The 27,973-nt window shown below is 36.7% G+C and overlaps 1 long non-coding RNA gene across 1 annotated transcript in view; it reads right to left on the bottom strand.

Annotated features, from left to right (window-relative positions):
- The window catches only part of LOC128647926 (uncharacterized), a 101,217-nt gene extending 75,211 nt beyond the window's left edge, over positions 1-26,006 (bottom strand). Inside the window, exons 1-2 of the long non-coding RNA XR_008400460.1 lie at positions 25,799-26,006; positions 24,803-24,905 (exon numbers count right to left, since the gene is read on the bottom strand). This is a non-coding gene — a long non-coding RNA (uncharacterized LOC128647926). The remainder of the gene's footprint in view (positions 1-24,802; positions 24,906-25,798) is intronic.
- Positions 26,007-27,973: the final 1,967 nt, after the last annotated feature.

Here is a 27,973-nt window from a genome sequence, read left to right as displayed (position 1 = left end):
AATGTGATTTCATTATCACATTTTAGAATAAGTTAAAAAAATATTATCAGGATATAATTATTTCTAATTTATTGTTATCCAACAATAATAAAAACAATAAAACCACAGTAAAGCTTATATCATTGTTCATATTTTTTTGCATACGTATCTACTATTGATTGTAGAAGAATATATAACAATGTCAGGTAAACATAATTTACTGGTTCATTTTAGAAAAGTTTAGATTTTTTTTGTCTTTCGTTGTAACATACAGCAACGTTTTTTTGTATAATTCAGAGTTTAACAGGTGTGACAATTTTTCATCTAATAGATAAGTCAACAAAGAATATGCACGTTGACATGATATGGAAACATTACTGTATTTTCACTTCAAGATAAACATCTCCATTGTAATCCTATTGTGCAGATTATGGAAAACATGTCAGTTAGCACTGTGCTATGCTTGGAAGGACTCTTACAATAAGCTTGTAGAATAAACTTTGCTGAACACCGTTGGCCCGTTGTACAATACTATTGCTAATCAGAATGAGATGTATATATTATTGTACTTCTCATATGATCGGTTTACAGAGTTACAGTATATTGGCTCATTAAATTGAATGCAATGCATAATAGCATTCAGGATCTATTGACACATTATGAAATAATGTCATAAACTTTGGATCAACAGCTAAAACACAGACAAGATATTTAACGTGCAGGAATGTATTATTGTTGCCTTTGCCTGTCTTTGTATTATTATACTAACATTATTTCATTAGCTGTTTGTTTTATTCTACAATGTGTCAAACAGGAAAATGAAGGTATTTTATTGCTTAGTCTATTACATTTGATTAATCCATCACAAACATGAGAAATAGATAGGGATACTTTTTAAATGTATGATTTAATCAAACAATACAAATTATTTTCTCAACATGTTATACAGTATGTCCGTGTCTTGGCACAGTAACCTACTAAAAGGTTCACCCTAAGCTTTCACTTAATGTTATAGCAATAACCACAGCTAAAATAAGATGAGCAGGTTCAACCCAAACTGATATGGACTTTAGGACAAAGGAAATCAAAAAAGGTAATTTAGTAATTACTCACTTCTGATAACATTTGACAATGTATGTAACCCCATAGACAATGCAAGGGAAATGGTATTCATGGTTAAGATTTTGTAATATTTAAGATGAAATCTGAGATTTCTTCACAGACATTTATGCCCATTGGTCTATCAATTCCTTATACAACTGAGTGGACGACTTCACTTCATTTTTTTGCTGGGTTTTCAAATGAAATGACATTCTAATCCATAAGGTAATCTGATCATTGTGTGAATTTCCAATAGCTTTGCACAACATAAACTCCAACAATACAAAAAAGGGAAAGTAGTGATACAGAGAAAAGATTAAACAATGAATAAAAGATTAATAACAAAGTAATAAAAAACGTCCCTCTCTTAAAGGGCACAGCCAGCCCCGGTTTCTTTTGCCGTGTATCTGTAGATCGGTGGAATTGGTGGCGCTGTCCTTTTTTTTAGTGTGCTTTAAGTGCTTGTCCGGAACTTTATCCTTCTCAGGAAAGGAAACCACATAAAAGTGGAATACCATTTGGCAAATATAAAGCACTAAATGGAAGGTACGAGGATTTGTGAAATCATTTTCAGTCACCTAGATTACGAGTTTTGCGTTGCGGCTTTTAACGCTGAAAAAATGGCATTTCAGGGTAATGGCCAGGAACGCATATTACGAGTCATGTTGGTATAGCTATACCGCAAGCATTTTAGCCTGTAACACAATGTCAGTCCCACACTCAAAAAAATTACGTTTTTGCCTGGGATTTTTAAAGCGCCGGTATTACAGGTTGAGCTTTCAGGATATAAGGCTTGCGTTACAGCCTATACCGACACGATCCATACTGCCATCTGAGACCAATAGTTATGAGTTTTGTGTAACAAAAATGTTTCACAAAACTCATAACTAAACTCTTACAAAGTGCACTAACACCCATAAACTACCTATTAACCCTTAAACTGCCGCCCTCCCGCATCGCAAACACTATATTAAACCTGTTAACCCCTAATCTGCCACCCACCCACCCACATCGAGACTATTTAATAAAGTTATTAACCCATAATCTGCCACCCACCCACATCACCAACACTATTTAAATATATTAAACCCTATTCCCCATCGCCGCCACTATAATAAAGTTATTAACCCCTATTCCGCTGCTCCTCGACATCGCCGGCAATAAATATAGTTATTAATCCCTAAACCTCTGGCCTCCTACATCTCCACTACTAAATAAACCTATTAACCCCTAAACTGCCAGCCCCCCACATTGCAAAACACTAAATTAAACTATTACCCCTAAACCTAATACCCCCCTAACTTTAAATTAAAATTACAATATAACTCTATTTAAATAAACACAAACTTACCTGTGAAATAAATATAAATCTAACATTAAACTATAAATTAACCTAACATAACTATTCTAATAAAATAAAAAATACTACCAATTAAAATATCTAAATTACAAATTTAAAAAAACCTAACACTGCGAAAAAAATAAAAAAAATCTAAATTACAAATAAAAAAAACAAATCCTATGAAAAATTTTAAAAAATCTAAGTTTACCAAAAATAATAAACACTAAAATCACGAAAAATAAAAAACACTAAGATTACAAAAAATAAACGAAATTATCAAAAATAAAAACAATTACACCTAATCTAATAGCCCTATAAAAATAAAAATGCCCCCCCAAATAAAAACACACCCTAGCTTACAATAAACTACTAATAGCCCTTAAAAGGGCATTTTGTAGGGCATTGCTCTAAAGAAATCAGCTGTTTTACCTATAAAAAATGCAAAGTCCCTCCCAACAGTAAAATCCACCACCCAAAATAGAAAAACATAACTCTAAAAAAAACCTAAGCTACCCATTGCCCCTAAAGGGGCATTTGTATGGGCATTGCCCTTAAAAGGGCATTTAGCTATTTTGCATTGCCCTCATGATTTCTAAAGTCCGGACATCCATCTCCATCCAGGCGGCGAGGTCTTCATCCAGGCGGCAAGGTCTTCATCCATCCCGGGGGCGTCTTCTATCAGCCAATAGGAATGTAAGGTACACCATTTTGAAACGACTACCTTGCATTCAACTTTATTGTACAAAAATAAAGAAAAATGTTGCCCTGCGCTAAGGAAAAGGCACCAATAGACCAAGGGAAAAAATGGAGACCCCTATCTCCACAACCAAAAACAGAAAATTTGTATTTTGAAAATCGTGTCCCAGATGGAACCAGATATTTCAAAAGACCTTGGCGCTGCAAAACATTGCAGCTGAAACTAGTGATTGGATAAACCGTGACAATAGTCAAATGTTTAAAATATGAAACCTTTGGCCTCAGTAATGAGATAACTTCAGTAATGAGATAACTTGTTTTAAAAGAATACAATGTGAATTTATTTATACAATATTAAACATAAATTAAAAAAGCTGATCAGCAAAAGAGCAATAAAATAATTGTAGCAATTAAATAGTAAGAATGTAACAATCAAACTAACTTGACACAATATAGCAACACACAATATGGCACTATAGCAAATGTCAGTGTAGCATCAAAAATAACAAAACAACCCTAGAGCTGATATGCGAAACAAATGTTGAAGGTCCGGAAAAAAGAGTGAACGGTCGAAATCCCCAGCTGATTCCTTGAGAAGCAGAGTGAGGCTGGAACGACAAACAGATCCAAATCATACACAAGCAGAAAACCAAACAAAAGGTGTTCACTTTTACTTACACCGTGTCTTGGTTGCTGCTGCGCCGATGGGTCCCTTTTAGCAAGCTGTAGCAGAGCCGGATAAGCCTTTGGAACAATACCGGATTTTTCAAAGATACTCCGCTGAAAGCTGCAGTTAACACAGAAGCCGGTCTGTGTAGGTAATGTTACGTCAGGTGGCGTGGAGTGGGAGGAGCAACGCGTTTCAGCCCGGTCAGGGCCTTTGTCAAGCTCCAGAAAGGTGTAATACAGGGCTTTTTAAACCTGTATTAGCTGTGCTCATTGGTTGGATATCGCAAATGGGAGTGCCTTATGCATAAGAGACATAATGGTAACAGTTGCGCCATATACAGATAAATAATTAGTCACTGTGCAATATCGATACAATATATAATGTGATGATACAAGGAATAAAAATATAGACATCTTAAACTTTATGCCATACGATAGTTAACATTTGGTTATATTAAAATTATTCTCTCTGTTACTGAGACCAAGTGACCCATAAAGTGAGAGATATAGAATAAGTTTGGAATAAGTTTTCTTTCTTTGTGCAAGATGGTGACATACAGCACTGAACATCCAATCTGTTAAATAGAAAAAATAAATAAAAATAGCAGTATATAGTGCCATCAAAAAATATATATTTTTTGGGGAATGGTGACATAGAAAATCCCTAAAAAAGTTTTTTTTAAAAATTCCATAAAAAATAGAAAATAATAAATAAATAATAAATAATAATTTTTTTCATAAAAAAGTGATTTCATAAGGAATAAAAAAGGTTATAAGAACAGAAAGTCTTAATCCCTAAGATAACACCCTATATCGAAGTCAATGTTTAAACCATTGGGTTGTAAAGTTTTTAAATTAAAAATCCAATTTGTTTCTTTTTTAATAAGCTGGGACTGTATGTTTCCGCCCCTCCAATTATTTTTAACTTTTTCTATTCCTAAGAACGAGAAGTATGCAAGATTGCCATTGTTACATGCTGCGAAATGTTTTGCCACTGGAAGGTCTTTATTCCTATCGGAGTCATGATTTTCAATTGACCATATGTGCTCACGTATACGGTCACGTAGCGGTCTTTCGGACTCGCCTATATACTGCTTGCCACAACGACACTGTATTAAATAAATAACAAATCTGTCAGAGCACCTAATGGTATCCTTTATTTTATATGATTTTCCCGTGATGTTAGAGGTAAAATCCTTCTGTTTTTTAGAATGTTTACATGATTTACATGTTAAACAAGGAAAAAAGCCATTTTTTTTTTTTTTTTTTTTTACCTGTTAAATCGATCTGTGATTGGGTTTTGTTTTTATATTTTTTATTTTCAGTGGGGGCCAAAATAGTTTTCAAATTACGGGCCTTTTTATAAACAATTTGTGGTTTAGATGGTAATATTGGACCTAGTTGTTCATCATTTTTAAGAATACCCCAGTGTTTATTTAATATTTTCTCAACTAGATATTTGTTACTGCAGTAGTCAGTAATAAATGGGATAAAAGTGTGGTCATTTTTTCTTTGTGGCTTTCTATTAAGGGATCTTGTACTATTTTGTACTAGTTCTTGTCTGTTGACGTCTCTCACTTCCCCCCGTATTTTTTCTATGTTGTTTTTATCATAACCTCTCTCTAAGAATTTTTTTGTGAGTATATCTGATTGAGTTTCAAAATCTGACATGTTAGAACAATTTTTTCTAACACGTAGAAATTGGCCTTTTGGAATATTTTCTATCCATCTTGGGTGATGGCAACTAGTGTAGTGAATATAACTGTTGGCATCTACACTTTTAAAGTGTATTTTGGATAGAATTTTATGATTTTCATGGAATAGTTCTAAGTCTAAGAAACTTATCTTATGTCTACTTTTTTCACATGTGAATTTAAGATTTAGTTCATTACTGTTCATTGATGAAACAAATTCCTCTAGTAGCTGTTCGTTGCCTCTCCAAATAATGAGGATATCGTCTATGTAACGATTATATGACACCAGGTTTGCTCCAAATCTAGTGTTCACTAGGAACGACTCTTCCCAATGTCCCATAAACAAATTTGCATAACTTGGAGCAAACCTGGTGCCCATAGCCGTTCCTCTCTCTTGGTTGTAGAATTGGTGATTATAATTAAAAAAATTATGTGTCAAAATGAATTCGATTGATTTCAACAAAAATTCCCTTTGTTCACTCTTTATCGTATTATCATTATCTAAAAAGTGTTTGGTGGCTCGTAGGCCATCTGTATGATTGATGCAGGTGTATAGAGATGTAACATCACACGTGACAAGAAGAAAATCCTCTTGCCACGGGATGTTTTCTATTACTTTTAGTACGTCTGTGGAGTCTTTTAAGTAAGAATGGAGAGATCTGACATATTTTTGAAGAAAGATGTCTAAATATTCGGAAAGGTTGGCTGTAAGCGACCCTATTCCCGATATAATGGGCCTGCCGGGTGGGTTTGTCAGGGATTTGTGAATCTTGGGTAAACAATATAGTAATGGAATCTTTGGAAACTTGGGAAGCAAATAGTTCTTTTCTTTTGCATTAAGTATTCCCTTATCAGAGGCTTCATTCAACAGATTTATCAATTCATTAGTATATTTTTTAGTTGGATCACTGGATAATTTTTTATAGGTGTTTTCATCTTTGAGGATATTTTCACATATAGAGTAATAATCTATGGCATCCAGGACCACTATACCCCCACCCTTATCTGCGGGCTTTATTATCAGATCTTCACTTTCTAGTTCTTTAATAATTTTTAATTGTTTTTTACTTATATTACTATGTGTTTTATTGATTTTATCTTTAGTGAGGTTTTCAATATCTCTTAATACTAATTTTTCAAACGTCTCTAGTATAGGGCCTTTATCTTGTTTGGGGTAAAAGGTTGATTTGTTCCTTAATTGGGTATGTATATACTCACTATCTTGAACCAGAGTGTTATCTGCTAATTTCTCTGCTCCAGATTTTAGGAACCATTTTTTAACTGTAAGTTTTCTTACGAATTTATGTGCGTCGATATAGGCGCTAAATTTGTTTACTTTGCAACTTGGTGCGAAAGAAAGACCCTTACTTAATATGTTTTCATGATCCTTACTCAATGATTTCTTACTTAAGTTAAAAATACCTAGATTTGTGTCTTTATTGCTCAAAACCTTGATTTTTTTGGATCTCCTAGCCCCTCCTCTCTTTCCTCTCTGTCTGACGCTCTTCTTTTTCTTACGTCTCTTTGAGGTAATGGACTTTGGAGTGTACTTTGGCCATGTCCTAAAAAAGACGAGGAAGTGGAGGGGTTAACATATTCTTCATCTCTAACATTTTGTAGTGGAGTGAATCTATTTGATAATCTACAATCGTTACTTAAATTCTGGTGAGAATTATGTTGAAAATTATGTCTATTGTCTGCCTGTACATCATATTCACTCCTATAGGAATGTCTCCGTTGTTGATTATAGAAGTGAGTATTTGTTTTTTGATAAGTATTGGCATTATCATTTCTATGATCATTATGATTATAATAATTTACATGGTTTTGTCTAGGATTAGAATATTGTCCTTGTTCTCTATTTGGACCATTTGGACCATATGTGCTGTTATTAAAATTTCTTTCACTATTAGAAATTCTATAATTGGGCTTGAAACTGGGACCTTGTTCTCTTCCTGATTGATTAACAGCCCCTGAATCTCTAGCTTGGGAGAATGTATGTCCCTGTGCTGAATGACCATTAGTCCTATAATTTCTTTGACCATATCTAATCTGTTGGTTCTCATTTTGATTGATTACCTTATCTTTTATAGCATTATTTTTTTCATTATTAGTATGTCTCCATCTATGGGAAATATAATTGTCCCAATTTGGTTGATTAATATGTGTCAGGTAATCTTCTCTGTCTCTTTCAAATTTTCTAATTTTTACTTTCAAAATTTCTTCTTTGGTGTTTTTTAATAAATCTTTTATTTCTTTTTCTCTTTTAATATACTCCATGTTACTTTCAAATTCCTTTAATTGAATCTCCAATTCTTTTATCTCAGTTTCTAATCTTTTTAAGATTTCACCTCTATAGTCTTTTATTAGACGTAAAAGGTTAAAGGATGCCTGTTCTAGAATATCGTTCCATCTTTTTTTAAAGTTAATATCATCAATTTTGAAAGAGCATTCTTTTTTAATTCTAAGTCCACGTGGGACTCTTTTATTCTCTAGATATTTCTCAATGAAAATAAATTCGGTCCTGTGTTTCATTTCTAATATTAGCTTATCTTCTAAATCTTTCATTAGTTTACAAAGTGAATCAACATTCTCAGGAGTCACAATAATATCATTTGTAAAAATATTGTATATCCCTTTGTATACTTCATCCCTATATTTGAAAAGGTTACTTTCAGACATGATCCTAGCAGCTGGGAAAACAGTGGGGTTTTGAGGAAACAGTACAAAAATAAAGAAAAATGTTGCCCTGCGCTAAGGAAAAGGCACCAATAGACCAAGGGAAAAAATGGAGACCCCTATCTCCACAACCAAAAACAGAAAATTTGTATTTTGAAAATCGTGTCCCAGATGGAACCAGATATTTCAAAAGACCTTGGCGCTGCAAAACATTGCAGCTGAAACTAGTGATTGGATAAACCGTGACAATAGTCAAATGTTTAAAATATGAAACCTTTGGCCTCAGTAATGAGATAACTTCAGTAATGAGATAACTTGTTTTAAAAGAATACAATGTGAATTTATTTATACAATATTAAACATAAATTAAAAAAGCTGATCAGCAAAAGAGCAATAAAATAATTGTAGCAATTAAATAGTAAGAATGTAACAATCAAACTAACTTGACACAATATAGCAACACACAATATGGCACTATAGCAAATGTCAGTGTAGCATCAAAAATAACAAAACAACCCTAGAGCTGATATGCGAAACAAATGTTGAAGGTCCGGAAAAAAGAGTGAACGGTCGAAATCCCCAGCTGATTCCTTGAGAAGCAGAGTGAGGCTGGAACGACAAACAGATCCAAATCATACACAAGCAGAAAACCAAACAAAAGGTGTTCACTTTTACTTACACCGTGTCTTGGTTGCTGCTGCGCCGATGGGTCCCTTTTAGCAAGCTGTAGCAGAGCCGGATAAGCCTTTGGAACAATACCGGATTTTTCAAAGATACTCCGCTGAAAGCTGCAGTTAACACAGAAGCCGGTCTGTGTAGGTAATGTTACGTCAGGTGGCGTGGAGTGGGAGGAGCAACGCGTTTCAGCCCGGTCAGGGCCTTTGTCAAGCTCCAGAAAGGTGTAATACAGGGCTTTTTAAACCTGTATTAGCTGTGCTCATTGGTTGGATATCGCAAATGGGAGTGCCTTATGCATAAGAGACATAATGGTAACAGTTGCGCCATATACAGATAAATAATTAGTCACTGTGCAATATCGATACAATATATAATGTGATGATACAAGGAATAAAAATATAGACATCTTAAACTTTATGCCATACGATAGTTAACATTTGGTTATATTAAAATTATTCTCTCTGTTACTGAGACCAAGTGACCCATAAAGTGAGAGATATAGAATAAGTTTGGAATAAGTTTTCTTTCTTTGTGCAAGATGGTGACATACAGCACTGAACATCCAATCTGTTAAATAGAAAAAATAAATAAAAATAGCAGTATATAGTGCCATCAAAAAATATATATTTTTTGGGGAATGGTGACATAGAAAATCCCTAAAAAAGTTTTTTTTAAAAATTCCATAAAAAATAGAAAATAATAAATAAATAATAAATAATAATTTTTTTCATAAAAAAGTGATTTCATAAGGAATAAAAAAGGTTATAAGAACAGAAAGTCTTAATCCCTAAGATAACACCCTATATCGAAGTCAATGTTTAAACCATTGGGTTGTAAAGTTTTTAAATTAAAAATCCAATTTGTTTCTTTTTTAATAAGCTGGGACTGTATGTTTCCGCCCCTCCAATTATTTTTAACTTTTTCTATTCCTAAGAACGAGAAGTATGCAAGATTGCCATTGTTACATGCTGCGAAATGTTTTGCCACTGGAAGGTCTTTATTCCTATCGGAGTCATGATTTTCAATTGACCATATGTGCTCACGTATACGGTCACGTAGCGGTCTTTCGGACTCGCCTATATACTGCTTGCCACAACGACACTGTATTAAATAAATAACAAATCTGTCAGAGCACCTAATGGTATCCTTTATTTTATATGATTTTCCCGTGATGTTAGAGGTAAAATCCTTCTGTTTTTTAGAATGTTTACATGATTTACATGTTAAACAAGGAAAAAAGCCATTTATTTTTTTACCTGTTAAATCGATCTGTGATTGGGTTTTGTTTTTATATTTTTTATTTTCAGTGGGGGCCAAAATAGTTTTCAAATTACGGGCCTTTTTATAAACAATTTGTGGTTTAGATGGTAATATTGGACCTAGTTGTTCATCATTTTTAAGAATACCCCAGTGTTTATTTAATATTTTCTCAACTAGATATTTGTTACTGCAGTAGTCAGTAATAAATGGGATAAAAGTGTGGTCATTTTTTCTTTGTGGCTTTCTATTAAGGGATCTTGTACTATTTTGTACTAGTTCTTGTCTGTTGACGTCTCTCACTTCCCCCCGTATTTTTTCTATCTTGTTTTTATCATAACCTCTCTCTAAGAATTTTTTTGTGAGTATATCTGATTGAGTTTCAAAATCTGACATGTTAGAACAATTTTTTCTAACACGTAGAAATTGGCCTTTTGGAATATTTTCTATCCATCTTGGGTGATGGCAACTAGTGTAGTGAATATAACTGTTGGCATCTACACTTTTAAAGTGTATTTTGGATAGAATTTTATGATTTTCATGGAATAGTTCTAAGTCTAAGAAACTTATCTTATGTCTACTTTTTTCACATGTGAATTTAAGATTTAGTTCATTACTGTTCATTGATGAAACAAATTCCTCTAGTAGCTGTTCGTTGCCTCTCCAAATAATGAGGATATCGTCTATGTAACGATTATATGACACCAGGTTTGCTCCAAATCTAGTGTTCACTAGGAACGACTCTTCCCAATGTCCCATAAACAAATTTGCATAACTTGGATTCTAAGTCCACGTGGACTTAGAATTAAAAAAGAATGCTCTTTCAAAATTGATGATATTAACTTTAAAAAAAGATGGAACGATATTCTAGAACAGGCATCCTTTAACCTTTTACGTCTAATAAAAGACTATAGAGGTGAAATCTTAAAAAGATTAGAAACTGAGATAAAAGAATTGGAGATTCAATTAAAGGAATTTGAAAGTAACATGGAGTATATTAAAAGAGAAAAAGAAATAAAAGATTTATTAAAAAACACCAAAGAAGAAATTTTGAAAGTAAAAATTAGAAAATTTGAAAGAGACAGAGAAGATTACCTGACACATATTAATCAACCAAATTGGGACAATTATATTTCCCATAGATGGAGACATACTAATAATGAAAAAAATAATGCTATAAAAGATAAGGTAATCAATCAAAATGAGAACCAACAGATTAGATATGGTCAAAGAAATTATAGGACTAATGGTCATTCAGCACAGGGACATACATTCTCCCAAGCTAGAGATTCAGGGGCTGTTAATCAATCAGGAAGAGAACAAGGTCCCAGATTCAAGCCCAATTATAGAATTTCTAATAGTGAAAGAAATTTTAATAACAGCACATATGGTCCAAATGGTCCAAATAGAGAACAAGGACAATATTCTAATCCTAGACAAAACCATGTAAATTATTATAATCATAATGATCATAGAAATGATAATGCCAATACTTATCAAAAAACAAATACTCACTTCTATAATCAACAACGGAGACATTCCTATAGGAGTGAATATGATGTACAGGCAGACAATAGACATAATTTTCAACATAATTCTCACCAGAATTTAAGTAACGATTGTAGATTATCAAATAGATTCACTCCACTACAAAATGTTAGAGATGAAGAATATGTTAACCCCTCCACTTCCTCGTCTTTTTTAGGACATGGCCAAAGTACACTCCAAAGTCCATTACCTCAAAGAGACGTAAGAAAAAGAAGAGCGTCAGACAGAGAGGAAAGAGAGGAGGGGCTAGGAGATCCAAAAAAATCAAGGTTTTGAGCAATAAAGACACAAATCTAGGTATTTTTAACTTAAGTAAGAAATCATTGAGTAAGGATCATGAAAACATATTAAGTAAGGGTCTTTCTTTCGCACCAAGTTGCAAAGTAAACAAATTTAGCGCCTATATCGACGCACATAAATTCGTAAGAAAACTTACAGTTAAAAAATGGTTCCTAAAATCTGGAGCAGAGAAATTAGCAGATAACACTCTGGTTCAAGATAGTGAGTATATACATACCCAATTAAGGAACAAATCAACCTTTTACCCCAAACAAGATAAAGGCCCTATACTAGAGACGTTTGAAAAATTAGTATTAAGAGATATTGAAAACCTCACTGAAGATAAAATCAATAAAACACATAGTAATCTAAGTAAAAAACAATTAAAAATTATTAAAGAACTAGAAAGTGAAGATCTAATAATAAAGCCCGCAGATAAGGGTGGGGGTATAGTGGTCCTGGATGCCATAGATTATTACTCTATATGTGAAAATATCCTCAAAGATGAAAACACCTATAAAAAATTATCCAGTGATCCAACTAAAAAATATACTAATGAATTGATAAATCTGTTGAATGAAGCCTCTGATAAGGGAATACTTAATGCAAAAGAAAAGAACTATTTGCTTCCCAAGTTTCCAAAAATTCCATTACTATATTGTTTACCCAAGATTCACAAATCCCTGACAAACCCACCCGGCAGGCCCATTATATCGGGAATAGGGTCGCTTACAGCCAACCTTTCCGAATATTTAGACATCTTTCTTCAAAAATATGTCAGATCTCTCCATTCTTACTTAAAAGACTCCACAGACGTACTAAAAGTAATAGAAAACATCCCGTGGCAAGAGGATTTTCTTCTTGTCACGTGTGATGTTACATCTCTATACACCTGCATCAATCATACAGATGGCCTACGAGCCACCAAACACTTTTTAGATAATGATAATACGATAAAGAGTGAACAAAGGGAATTTTTGTTGAAATCAATCGAATTCATTTTGACACATAATTTTTTTAATTATAATCACCAATTCTACAACCAAGAGAGAGGAACGGCTATGGGCACCAGGTTTGCTCCAAGTTATGCAAATTTGTTTATGGGACATTGGGAAGAGTCGTTCCTAGTGAACACTAGATTTGGAGCAAACCTGGTGTCATATAATCGTTACATAGACGATATCCTCATTATTTGGAGAGGCAACGAACAGCTACTAGAGGAATTTGTTTCATCAATGAACAGTAATGAACTAAATCTTAAATTCACATGTGAAAAAAGTAGACATAAGATAAGTTTCTTAGACTTAGAACTATTCCATGAAAATCATAAAATTCTATCCAAAATACACTTTAAAAGTGTAGATGCCAACAGTTATATTCACTACACTAGTTGCCATCACCCAAGATGGATAGAAAATATTCCAAAAGGCCAATTTCTACGTGTTAGAAAAAATTGTTCTAACATGTCAGATTTTGAAACTCAATCAGATATACTCACAAAAAAATTCTTAGAGAGAGGTTATGATAAAAACAAGATAGAAAAAATACGGGGGGAAGTGAGAGACGTCAACAGACAAGAACTAGTACAAAATAGTACAAGATCCCTTAATAGAAAGCCACAAAGAAAAAATGACCACACTTTTATCCCATTTATTACTGACTACTGCAGTAACAAATATCTAGTTGAGAAAATATTAAATAAACACTGGGGTATTCTTAAAAATGATGAACAACTAGGTCCAATATTACCATCTAAACCACAAATTGTTTATAAAAAGGCCCGTAATTTGAAAACTATTTTGGCCCCCACTGAAAATAAAAAATATAAAAACAAAACCCAATCACAGATCGATTTAACAGGTAAAAAAAAAAAAAAAAAAAATGGCTTTTTTCCTTGTTTAACATGTAAATCATGTAAACATTCTAAAAAACAGAAGGATTTTACCTCTAACATCACGGGAAAATCATATAAAATAAAGGATACCATTAGGTGCTCTGACAGATTTGTTATTTATTTAATACAGTGTCGTTGTGGCAAGCAGTATATAGGCGAGTCCGAAAGACCGCTACGTGACCGTATACGTGAGCACATATGGTCAATTGAAAATCATGACTCCGATAGGAATAAAGACCTTCCAGTGGCAAAACATTTCGCAGCATGTAACAATGGCAATCTTGCATACTTCTCGTTCTTAGGAATAGAAAAAGTTAAAAATAATTGGAGGGGCGGAAACATACAGTCCCAGCTTATTAAAAAAGAAACAAATTGGATTTTTAATTTAAAAACTTTACAACCCAATGGTTTAAACATTGACTTCGATATAGGGTGTTATCTTAGGGATTAAGACTTTCTGTTCTTATAACCTTTTTTATTCCTTATGAAATCACTTTTTTATGAAAAAAATTATTATTTATTATTTATTTATTATTTTCTATTTTTTATGGAATTTTTAAAAAAAACTTTTTTAGGGATTTTCTATGTCACCATTCCCCAAAAAATATATATTTTTTGATGGCACTATATACTGCTATTTTTATTTATTTTTTCTATTTAACAGATTGGATGTTCAGTGCTGTATGTCACCATCTTGCACAAAGAAAGAAAACTTATTCCAAACTTATTCTATATCTCTCACTTTATGGGTCACTTGGTCTCAGTAACAGAGAGAATAATTTTAATATAACCAAATGTTAACTATCGTATGGCATAAAGTTTAAGATGTCTATATTTTTATTCCTTGTATCATCACATTATATATTGTATCGATATTGCACAGTGACTAATTATTTATCTGTATATGGCGCAACTGTTACCATTATGTCTCTTATGCATAAGGCACTCCCATTTGCGATATCCAACCAATGAGCACAGCTAATACAGGTTTAAAAAGCCCTGTATTACACCTTTCTGGAGCTTGACAAAGGCCCTGACCGGGCTGAAACGCGTTGCTCCTCCCACTCCACGCCACCTGACGTAATATTACCTACACAGACCGGCTTCTGTGTTAACTGCAGCTTTCAGCGGAGTATCTTTGAAAAATCCGGTATTGTTCCAAAGGCTTATCCGGCTCTGCTACAGCTTGCTAAAAGGGACCCATCGGCGCAGCAGCAACCAAGACACGGTGTAAGTAAAAGTGAACACCTTTTGTTTGGTTTTCTGCTTGTGTATGATTTGGATCTGTTTGTCGTTCCAGCCTCACTCTGCTTCTCAAGGAATCAGCTGGGGATTTTGACCGTTCACTCTTTTTTCCGGACCTTCAACATTTGTTTCGCATATCAGCTCTAGGGTTGTTTTGTTATTTTTGATGCTACACTGACATTTGCTATAGTGCCATATTGTGTGTTGCTATATTGTGTCAAGTTAGTTTGATTGTTACATTCTTACTATTTAATTGCTACAATTATTTTATTGCTCTTTTGCTGATCAGCTTTTTTAATTTATGTTTAATATTGTATAAATAAATTCACATTGTATTCTTTTAAAACAAGTTATCTCATTACTGAAGTTATCTCATTACTGAGGCCAAAGGTTTCATATTTTAAACATTTGACTATTGTCACGGTTTATCCAATCACTAGTTTCAGCTGCAATGTTTTGCAGCGCCAAGGTCTTTTGAAATATCTGGTTCCATCTGGGACACGATTTTCAAAATACAAATTTTCTATTCAACTTTATTGTACAGCTTTGACCGTATGAAGAGGACCCTCTGTGCAGGATGGCATCGGTTTCCAGGATGGCCGGGATGTAGATGGAAGACGCGCCCAGGATGAATGAAGACCTCGCCACCTGGATGAAGATTAGAGTTAGTTTTTTTTATTTTGGGGGGTTGGTTGGGTGGTGGGTTTTACTGTTGGGGGGACTTTGTATTTTTTTACAGGTAAAAGAGCTGATTTATTTAGGGCAATACCCTACAAAAGGCTCAGCAGTTTAGGGGTTAATAGGTTTATTTAGTGGCGGAGATGTGGGAGGCCAGAGGTTTAGGGGTTAATAACTTTATTAAGTGGCAGCGATTTAGGGGAGCGGCAGAATAGGGGTTAATAGATTTTATTAGTGGGGGTAATGTCGGGGCAGCAGATTAGGGGTTAATAACTTTATTATAGTGGCGGCGATGTTGGGGGCGGCAGATTAGGGGTGTTTAGACTTGGGGTTTATGTTAGGGTGTTAGGTTTAAATGTAACTTTCTTTTCCCCATAGCTATCAATGGGGTTGCGTTACGGTGATTTTTCATTCCGCACTTCAGGTGTTAGTTTTTTTCTAACACTCTCTCCTAATTTATGTCTATGGGGGAAAGCGTGCATGAGCACATCAAAGCAACCCTTGGCTTTTGTGTGGTATGGAGCTCAACGCCACCATATCGCACGTACAAGGAGGCTTTTTAGAAACTTGTAATGGTGGCGCTATGGAGAGTGAAATAACGCAACTTTTGTTGCGTTCGTTTCACACCCTGTTTAGTGCAAAACTCGTAATCTAGGTGCTTGTTTACAAAACTAGAACACTGTGCATATAAGAATAAAAGTTCAAGTTTTATAAGCAAGATAAAAGCTCATACAAATTAAAAGCTCAACCAGTTTTGGTGTATCATACGCTTTTCTCAAGAGCAAATTAAAAACAAAATGTATGCTTACCTGATAAATTTCTTTATTTCTTGACATGGTGAGTCCACGGATCATCTCTAATTACTATTGGGAATATCACTCCTGCCCAGCAGGAGGAGGCAATGAGCACCACAGCAAAGCTGTTAAATATCACCTCCCTTCCCTCCAACCCAAGTCATTCAACCGAAGTAAAAGGAGAGAAAGGAAGTAACAAGGTGCAGAGGTGCCTGAGGTTTATAACATGAAAAACTGTCTAAAGAAACAGGGCGGGCCATGGACTCACCGTGTCAAGAAATAAATACATTTATCAGGTAAGCATTAATTTTGTTTTCTTTCTAATGACACAGTGAGTCCACGGATCATCTCTAATTACTATTGGGAATCAATACCCAAACTAGAGGACACAGATGATATGGGAGGGACAAGACAGTGAACCTAAATGGAAGGCACCACTGCTTGAAGAACCTTTCTCCCAAAAGAAGCCTCAGCTGATGCAAAAGTATCACATTTATAGAATTAGGAAAAAGTGTGTAAAGAGGACCAAGTTGCAGCCTTGCAAATCTGTTCCACAGAAGCTTAATTTTTGAATGCCCGGGAAGAGGAAACAGCCCTCGTAGAATGAGCCGTGACTCTCTCAGGAGGCTGCTGTCCAGCAATTTCATAGGCCAAGCAAATTAAACTCTTCAGCAACAAAGAAAGAGAAGTAGCCATAGCTTTCTGACCCTTACGTTTCCCAGAGAAGACAACAAACAGAGCGGAAGACTGGTGAAAATCCTTAGTCGCCTGCAAATAGTATTTCAATGCATGCACCACATCTAAGTTGTAAAGCAGACGCTCCTTATGAGAAGAAGGGTTAGGACATAAAGAAGGAACAACAATTTCTTGATTAATGTTCCTATCCAAAACCACTTTAGGAAGGAAACCCAATTTAGTACACAGAACTACCTTATCAGAATGAAAAATAAGGTAAGGAGATTCACACTGCAACGCCGAGAGTTCTGAGACTCTGCGAGCAGAAGAAATTGCAACAAGAAACAAAACTTTCCAAGATAACATCTTAACATCTAAGGAATGCATAGGCTGCTGAAGAACTTTAAGAACAAGGTTTAGACTCCAGGGAGGAGTAACCGGTTTATACACAGGCCTGATTCTGACCAATGCCTGACAGAACGATTGCACGTCTGGTACATCTGCCAGACGTTTATGTAACAAAATAGATAAGGCAGATATTTGACCCTTCATGGTACTTGCCGATAAACCCTTCTCCAAACCCTCCTGGAGAAAGGACAGAACTCTAGGAATCCAAACTCTACTCCATGAGATCCAGCTCCGGCTGTCCCAATTTGAGACTCAAGCTTGAAAACACCTCCGGATGGACTTCCCACTTCCCCGGGTGAAAAGTCTGTCTGCTCAGAAAATCTGCTTCCCAATTGTCCACTCCTTGAATGTGGATCACAGATAGACAGCAGTTGTGGGTCTTGGCTACCTCTGTCATGGCCAAGGAACTCCGAGTTCCTCCCTGATGGTTGATGTAAGCCACTGAAGATATGTTGTCCAATTGGAACCTGAAAAACTGAGCTGAAGCTAACTGAGGCCAAGCCAGAAGACCATTGAAGATTGCCCTCAGTTCTAGGATGTTTATGAGGAGAACAGACTCCTCCTGAGCCCATGTTCCCTGAGCCTTTAGAGAGCCCCAGATTGCTCCCCATCCCAGTAGGCTGGCGTCTGTTGTTACAATCACCCAGGAGGGTCTGCGAAAGCAGGTTCCCTGGAAGAGATGATCCTGAGACAACCACCAAGGAAGAGAGTCTCTTGTTGCCTGATCCAGAAGAATTTGTGGAGATAGATCCACATAATCCCCATTCCACTGCCTGAGCATGCATAACTGCAGAGGTCTGAGATGGAACCGGGCAAATGGAATGATGTCCATGGCAGCTACCATCAGCCAAGGAGAGGACTGAAGGGCCTGACAAGAGTCGATGTTCTTTGATTTTCTGATCTCTGTAAGAAATATTCTCATTAATACGGAATCTTTATGGTTCCCAGGAACACTACCCCTGTAGCTGGAATCAAGGAACTCTTTCCCAAATTTACCTTCCATCCGTGAGAACGCAGAAAGGACAACAACATCTTCGTGTGGGAGTTTGCTTGTTGAAAGGATAGTGCCTGAACCAGAATGTCGTCCAGATAAGGCCCCACTGCAATGCCCCACAACCGGAGCACTGCCAACAGGGATCCCAGGACCTTTGAAAAAGGAGCTGTGGCAAGGCGGAATGGAAGAGCCACAAACTGGAAGTGCTTGTATAGAAAAGCGAACCTCAGAAATCTGTGATGATCCCTGTGGATAGGAACATGCATGTACGCATCCTTTAAATCTACTGTTGTCATGAATTTACCCTCTTGAACCAAGGGAAGAATGGAACAAATAGTTTCTATCTTGAAGGATGGTACTCTGAGGAACTTGTTTAGACTCTTGAGATCAAAAATTGGTCTAAAAGTTCCCTCTTTTTTGGGAACCACGAACAGATTGGAGTAAAATCCCAGACCCTGTTCCTGCATGGGAACAGGAACTATCACTCCCAGGTCAGAAAGGTCCCAAACACAGTGTAAGAACACCTCTCTTTTTATCTGGTCTACAGATAATCTTGAGAGCAGAAACCTGCCCCTGGGTTCCAGTTTGTATCCTTGGAACACAATGTCCACCGCCCAGGGATCTGGAACATCCTGAACCCAGGCCTGAGTGAAAAAGGAGAGTCTGCCCCCCACAATATCCGGTGCTGGATCGGGGGCAGACCCTTCATGCTGACTTTGAGTCCTTAATGGGCTTCTTAGATTTCTTCCCCTTGTTCCAAGCCTGGTTAGTTCTCCAGGAAGGTTTGGACTGATCTTGCTTGGCAGAGGGAGTGGAAGGCTCACCTTTGAAGTTTCAAAAGGAACAAAAATTACTCTGATGTCCCTTCTGCTTATTCCTCTTATCCTGAGGGAGGAAATGACCATTTCCTCCCATAATGTCAGAAATAATTTTAGCCAAGCCCAGCCCAAAAAAGGTCTTATCCTTGTAGGGAATCCCTAAAAGCTTAGACTTAGACAAAACATCCGCAGACCAGGATTTCAACCATAAGGCTCTGCGGGCCAGAACGGAAAAACCAGAAATCTTTGCTCCCAGCTTGATAACCTGAAGGGAAGCATCCGTAAGTAATTGGCCAACTTAATTGCCTTGACCCTGTCCTGGATCTCTTCAAGGGGAGTGTCGGTCTGAATAGAATCAGACAACGCATTAAACCAGTATGCCACTGCACTAGTGATGGCAGCAATACACACCGCCAGTTGCCATGGTAAACCCTGGTGTACATACATCTTTTTGAGCAACCCCTCCAACTTCTTATCCATAGGATCCTTCAATGAACAACTATCCTCTATGGGAATAGTGGTTATGTTAGCCAAAGTGTAAATTGTCCCTTCCACCTTAGGAACCATCTGTCAAGACTCCTTGATAGAGTCAGCAATAGGAAACATCTTCTTAAAAATAGGGGATGGCGAAAAAAGGGATACCAGGACTCTCCCATTCCCTAGCAATAATCTCTGTAGCCCGATCTGGTACAGGAAAGATCTCCACCATGGAAGGTACATCAACTAGACTTTTTAGGGTTGACTACAACAGTAGTGTTGGAGTCATCCAAGGTAGCCAAAACCTTACTTAAGTAACAAACGGAGGTGTTCCATCTTAAATCTAAATTATACCACTTCAGCATCAGCAGAAGGAATTACACTGTCAGAGTCTGAGATTTCCCCCTCAGATGCCACTGAAGTATCCTCCTCCTTAGATTTCTGGGAAGGAATTTTTGGAATAGCAACTACTGTGTCAGAAACCTTACTCACTGGATCCATAGATTTCCTCTTGCGCTTTTCCTGCAACATGGGAAAGGCAGACAACGCATCAGATACCGCAGAAGACATGAAGGTAGCGATGTCTTGCAATGTAACTCAAGGCGGAGCTTGAGAGGAAGCGCAGGGCACTGCATGTGTGGACACTTGAGGAGAAAGCTGCGGCATATCTTGAACATTGTCAGAGGGCCCCTGAACAGCATCCGCCTTAGACAATGTTGGCTCAGAAAAAAGTCTATCCCTGTAATTTAATGTTCTCTCAATACATGAGGGACATAAAGGGATTGGTGGTTCCACGTTAGTATCAAAACATAAAGAACAAGTAACATTTTGCAGGGCCTCTTGTTCCATCTTTACTCAGAATTGAACAAATTCGAAATAAATATAGTTATATTTTAATTTGCAATAAACACACAAAAACCATTACTGTCCCTTTAAATTTTAAAATGAAACTGCTTTATTTTTAGTGCAAAAAACGGAATAAAACGGTCACAAATACTCCAGACAGCCCCTACACCTCAGCTTAGCTTTGCTGAGGTGCCTACATGCCTTGCTAATACTGGATCCAATATCCTGCTAGTAGAATTCCGGACTCAACTCAGAGCACTGAAAACGATGTCTGGCAACCCTAGTACTGCTTACAAGTCTTACCAGGACACAAAAAGCACTTGTCCCCTCCGGAACACAGGAAGTGAGGGAGAAAAGGCGCGCAACAGAAACCTTGCCACCTCAGCTAGCCCCGCCCATCGTGGGCGTAATAAAATTAACCTCCCGGCCGGCATTATTATACTCTGAAGTAATGCTGTGACAACACACCACACATTGAGCCTATGTCTCCTCGTCCCCAGTGCCTCAAATATGCCCTTTTTTACATGATCCCCTAATTCAATAAGAAAAAATGTCTCATCCAAATGAAGAGTTAAAGTGCCATATTTTTCCTACACAGCTCAGAAAAATAAAATCAGCACTTACCTTCATATAATCTGCCAGGCAGCCTGGCAGCTCACTAGGTTTGAGAGGCATGTTACCTCACATGGACCTGTGAACTGGAGTGGAGAAAAGAAAATCTTACTCAGACTTTTAAGTTAGGGCAGCAATAACTACTTGTGAAACTCTAGAATTTACCAGTGGAACAAATAAAGGGAACTTTCAGTCTAGTCATGAAGTATAAAATACTGGCATCAGACCAGTGAAACATGCTTTGGATTTTTGTAGATATATTGGAAGTGGAAGGCCCTCTAGTGGGCCTGTAGCAAAATTAAGGGATAACTGAGTTGAAGTCTGGAAGGTACTAGATGTTACAATGTTGCATGTGGAGGGGCGGTGTTTCTGCTTACCTTTATAGGTCCTGACTGCAGTGGATCCGGCCCTCTTTTGTTCCTGGTTCCAGACTTCAAGCAAGCTTTCCCCGCCCACCCGGCCCCGGAGGAAGAAGTGGCGGCGTTAGGTAGGATTAGGGACCCATCCCCTGGCGTGGGTAGGTTTATTTGAACTAGCCCAATAAGCCCAGGGGTTTAATTTAGTCTTCCACCCCCCTTAGAGCGTGTTTTTACGACCCGTTCTGGGGGGGATTGCCTTACTGGGCTGGTTGTATGCCCCGGCTGGCGGTCGGTCAGGGCCTAGAGAGCGGGCAGGGTGCGAGACGAGTGATGTCATGGGATGGGGGAGGTGACACCCACTAGGTGCTGTCCTAGGGGTTACTCCCCCCTACGAATCTTAGGCAAATACCTCTATAGCTTACAGCTCTCTCTCCCTGCCAATTGGGCGTGGCAACCTGCCACGTTGCAAACACCGTGTAGGGCCCTGGCCGTCTGTCAGTAAGGGTTAATTTAGCTAGTCTTTGCCGTCACCAGCGAAGAACTAATATAGTTCTTTATATATATTTAAAGTTGCCTATTTTGGCATAGTTGAATAAGCCTAGTTTTAAAGGCTTATTGTTATTAATAAACATGACCGTGACCGGTCTTTAGCCCATATAACCCGTTGTCAAGTGTCTTTATTTATTCAATGTGTTGGGTACAGAAAAGACGTAATAGGAAGTTTATCCCTTAATGGACATTTGTATTATCTAACGGTCAGAGATTTAGGGCTTCTGGATGATTGCAAATTGTAAAGCTGTTTGGCTGTTTGCTTTTGCCGGTTTTCCTTATGCCCATTTAGTATCTGACTAATACAGTCTGTTTTTCTGTCCTTGTTTTTAATAAAATATTTTAACTACTATATCCTGGGAGTAGCCTTGTGAGCCGTGGGGCTTTATACCTACCTGTGACATCACTAAGAGCATAATTATAGCTCTCACCAATTTGAGTATTGTTCCCTGTGGCATTGGATTAGTTTATCCATACATCACTATATTTGTCCTTTTCCTTCCTTGCATATTTTCCTGTGATCCTCTGCAATTAAGCACCTGAGGCAGATTTTCTGCCTATTTGGACTTTCCTTTAACATTTCCTTGCTTATTTGCACTTTTGTTTCTTTGTATGACTTTCTTTAGGACCAATGGTAGAGGGGCTAGTAACAGCAATGCAAGCTACCATACTTAACATTAATAGTCATAGGAAAATGTTATAGCAGCTCTCATAGGAAGTGATAGACTGCATTATTACTTGGTACCTACAACCCTGATTGAGTTTTAAGAATAGGATGACTCTCTACCTGATATCTAAAGGAAAAGCTCTCCAGCACTGGGCATTGGATGGGATCTATCCTTTTTTCATAATAAGCAATAAAACAAGGGCTCAACTCCTGCATGTATTACTTATTTGTTACTTAAAGGGACATGAAACCCAAATTTTTTTCTTTCGTGATTTAGAAAGAGCATGTCATTTTAAACAACTTTCTAATTTACTTCTATTATCTAATTTGCTTCATTCTCTTGATATCACTTGCTGAAAAGCATATCTAGATATGCTCAGTAGCTGCTGATTGGTTGCTGCACATAGAGGCCTTGGCCTCTATTTAACAAGGTCTGGCGGACCTGATCCAACAGTGGGGATCACGTCCGCCAGACCTCGCTGAATACGGAGAGCAATACGCTCTCCGTATTCAGCATTGCACCAGCAGCTCACAAGAGCTGCTGGTGCAACGCCGCCCCCTGCAGACCCGCGGCCAATGGGCCACCAGCAGGGGGTGTCAATCAACCCAATCGTACTCGATTGGGTTGAATTCCAGCGATGTCTGTCCACCTGCTCAGAGCAGGCGGACAGGGTTATGGAGCAGCAGTCTTTGTGACCGCTGCTTCATAACTGCTGTTTGTGGCGAGCCTGCAGGCTCGCCAGAAACACGGGCCCTCAAGCTCCATCCGGAGCTTGATAAATGGGCCCCCTTGTGTGATTGGCTCACACATGTGCATTGCTATTTCTTCAACAAAGGATATCTAAAGAATTGAGCAAATTAGATAATAGAAGTAAATTGGAAAGTTGTTTAAAATTACATGCCCTATATAAATCATGAAAGTTTAATTTTGACTAGACTGTCCCTTTAAGGTATTACATTACATTGTAAAATAGCTGTTAAAGATATATATCACTTAGTCATTACATTTTCATTTGAAACTCTTTTGAAACTTGTGTTGAGTTTTGAAAAAAGCCACGTGATCAGAATTGGGTGCTGCTCATTTGAATACACTATATTTTTCTTAATAAAGGGTATTTGAATACATTTCTGTTATTGCTACTTTAAAATCCTCCACTATGCACAAAATGTAAAGAGAATAATTAATTGTGTAGCCCATTAACAATTCTAGTCAAGTCAGAAGTTTTGCTTTTCCCACAGAAGACCTCTGGTTATATTGTTTACAAGGCAGCAAAGGATTCTGGGATTAAGGTATACAATGACTCAATTTTTTACTTACATCTGCTTTATTCAGTATTAGTTATTCTCTCTACATACAGTGATGCTATGTCATAAAGGGAATATACCTAAAAGCAGACTGAAGTAAGTTATTATGAACCTCATTTGCATGTCTTACCTAGAATCCTTTGCTGCATAGGAAACAATGTAACCAGAGGTCTTCTGTGGCAAATAAAGCAAGCCTTCTGACTAGTCTAGATTTGTTAATGGGCTACACACAATGAGTTATTCTCTCTACATGTTATGCATAGTGGAGGATAATGGATTTCAACTCACTTTTCGCCTCCCCATAATTTTAAAAGTTGCGTCTATATGTATGTATGTATATATGTATATTTATATATACTTATCAGTATGAGATTGCACTCTTAGATTTGCTTTATTGAGCTTCCATCAAGTATTGATATCTATACATATGACTCAGCTCAGCTTTTCATTTTCAACTTCTTTATTGTGACATAGTCCAACATTTCGGCCTCCACCTGGGCCTTTGTCAAGGTAACAATACAGTGAACATCAGCACCCTAATATACTCTCTTGTACTCACAAGCCACTCCCAGCTCCCAGGGTGCACAGCTTCTCTGCCATCTAGTGTAAACATGAACCACTTGCAGACTTTGCTTCTTGTTCCTCATTGTTACTAATTCTGGCTAGAAAACACAAAGCGTCCAATTATTAGCAGTTGTTTGTTCTACACAATGGTTAAAACCAGCAACAATAGATAACAAATAACATTTAACATAGACATTAGGGTTTAGTCTAACTCTATCCTCACTCATCTATGCTTGCCGGTGCTTTACAGAAAACATGATAATGATAAGTCGGTATTCAGGCCTCTTGGATGTACTGTGTCTAACTCATAAATCCATTTACTCTCTCTGTACTAGTGCCTTTTTTCTATTCCCACCCCTTTTAGGTAGTGGTATGTGGTCTATGGGACAGCACCTTAGACTGGACACGGGGTGTCACCTCTCTAGGAAGTGTTTGGCAAATGGCTGGTCTCTTTTGCCCTTTTTAATGGCCATTCTGATACTTGACCTATGCGTGGCCATCCTTTCTTTCAGGGTGCATTCCGTTTTACCAATGTAGACGGACCTATATGTGTGTGTATTGGCATGTCTGTATATATATATGTGCATGTGTATATGTCTGTGTGCATATAGATACATACACATATGTAAATACACACATACAAATACACACACACACACATATATATATATATATATATATATATATATATATATATATATATATACATACACACACATACACACATGTAAGCCCTTCCCAGTGCACCACCTTTATACAGCATATTATGTTAAACACCACTTTTATTTAAGAAAATAAATAGTGGAAATGCCTGTGGTCTATCTATCTCTATCTATTTATCTATCTATCTATCACAAAATAACTACTATTTATTTGTATTTAATTGCATTTATGAGCTAGATATCTTGCAAATAATCAGATAAATGAAATTGCTGTGGACATTATACTGAGCAATACAAAACCTATTATATCCCATAAGAGTACTTCTTACCTTCTTTCTCCCCAAACACTTTTGAGTGTTGACACATGGCAATAAGATGTTATTATGTTTGAGCTGCTTTTGTTTAAAGTAGGTATTAGATCTATTGGAGCTGGGCATGCACATCTGCAAGTCAGCGGAAATTCCAAAATCTTGCATGCTCCTTTGATTGTTACATTTAAGATATCATGTGTGCTACTAGCTCAGCTGCTGCAAAGCATTAAAGTCATTTACTCTGAGCTTGTAAAATACTTTGGAAATGCTATAGACAAGGATTAGAGAAGATGAGTATTCCACATGGCTACGGAAGAGATGGTAAAAAGAAGTAGCCCGCAATAGTTAAAGTGATATATTGACTACATGTGTGGAACTGTATTCTAGAGACTGCTCTGAAACGATTGTTGCTGATCTCTAGCAGAGTCTGTTATTTGATCAAACCATTTTATTCTTGGAAAGAACTTTTTTTTTTTTTTTTAAAGAAGTAAGAAATAAGAATATTAATAACACCTTTACTTGAAAAGTTAGGTATCAGTATCTCATCTAGGGTTGGAAGTTATACTTGCAACGTTCAGGGGATTTGTGTGTGTATGTTAGATAGATTAACATGTAATGCCTACGAGAAGCTGATATTATTTCCCACTTTCTATCACAGAAACTACAATCATAATGGGTCTATAACTTTTTGTCAAGTGTATAACATAAAGAATAAAACACTTTATATAGAGAATAAAACACATATTTGTATACTATATAATTATAATTTGTGTGTGTGTGTAACTGTGTATATATATAAATATAAATATATATATATATATATATATATATATATATATATTCCTTCAAATAACGCACTCCTCTTTTTAAGGGGTTTATGGTTGCTCGCCTTTTGTTTTAAGGTACCACTCAGATTCTTAGGATTTCTAGGTAATATCGCCTTGTAATTCTTCAGTCTCAATCTACTTTTCTTTCTAGTTTTTATATATTATTTATTTATTTATTGTACCCTATGTATAGCTCTTCAGAATCTGTTGGCACATTAGATAGATAGATAGATAGATAGATAGATAGATAGATAGATAGATAGATAGATAGGTTGATAGATGGTAGATTCTGAATCCTGAAAAAATGAGGTCGAAAAATCAGTTTATTCTGTAAAACAGAGACACATACATTAAAATATAAGGTCTAAAAATAATCCCAAATATTTTTCATGATTTCTCTCCATCCTGGCAAGATTTTAATCATCAGGTCCTATTTCACGAGATTCATAACTCTGTAATCTCTTTGGCTGCAGTGTTCTGTCAATCTTCTGTTTCCTTCTCTGTATTGTTTAAAAGAGTTATAGCTCTTACTTGTTACAAACCTGACCAATAATATCTAAAGGAACCACCATTGATAGAATTCCTAGGGGTCTATCATGTGACCCTATCCTAAGCTAATAATCAGATGTCAGAAAGAAGATGGATAGCACATACAGTGACCCACTGTGAGTGTAGAACATTTTAATTGTACACCCTGGATGTCAGGGGACAGCTGAGGCATTTAGGAGAATATAGGAGAATTGCACTAATTAGATATTTACAAGTGAGTAATAGAAGTTAATTAACTACCTTAATAGATAACAATTCATTTTTTAAAGGGATAATGTTTTAATAAGTTATGGGTTATACTTGATGGAATTTGCAATATATATTGTTAATCTTTTAAAAGGATTTTGTGTTTTCTTTCTTTCATTTTTTTTTAACTTAATTTGTGCAGGAACCATTACTTCCTACGACAGCCCTACAAGGGCGCTATGGTCTATACAAGAAGGAAAAGGAGGAATTGGCACTTGTAAGTGGTTGCTAGGAGACATATACACTAGCTCCAGTCAGTTTCTTGCCTGTGCTCAGTAGAGAACGTTTGCTACAAAAATCATGTAACAAGGTGAAAAAGCAAAACTATGTACAAATCACCTCTTCATTTATATATATGTACTAGTCCTAAAGCCCGTTTACACGGGCCATTTTTTGCAGTACAGCGGTCCTACCCCTTGCTCTCTCTCCCCCCTCTCTTTTGTGCTCTATACCCATCTCTTTTGCGCTCTCTCCCCCTCTCTTTTGCGCTCTCTCTCGCTCCACCTCTCTTTTGCTCTCTCTCTCTCCCCTCTCTTTTGTGCTCTCTCTCCCCCTCTCTTTTGTGCTCTTT

The sequence above is a fragment of the Bombina bombina genome, chromosome 2 (assembly GCF_027579735.1).
Source record: "Bombina bombina isolate aBomBom1 chromosome 2, aBomBom1.pri, whole genome shotgun sequence".
NCBI classification, from domain to species: domain Eukaryota; kingdom Metazoa; phylum Chordata; class Amphibia; order Anura; family Bombinatoridae; genus Bombina; species Bombina bombina.
Note: the sequence above shows the minus strand (reverse complement) of the source record. Positions and strands in the feature narration are given on the sequence as shown.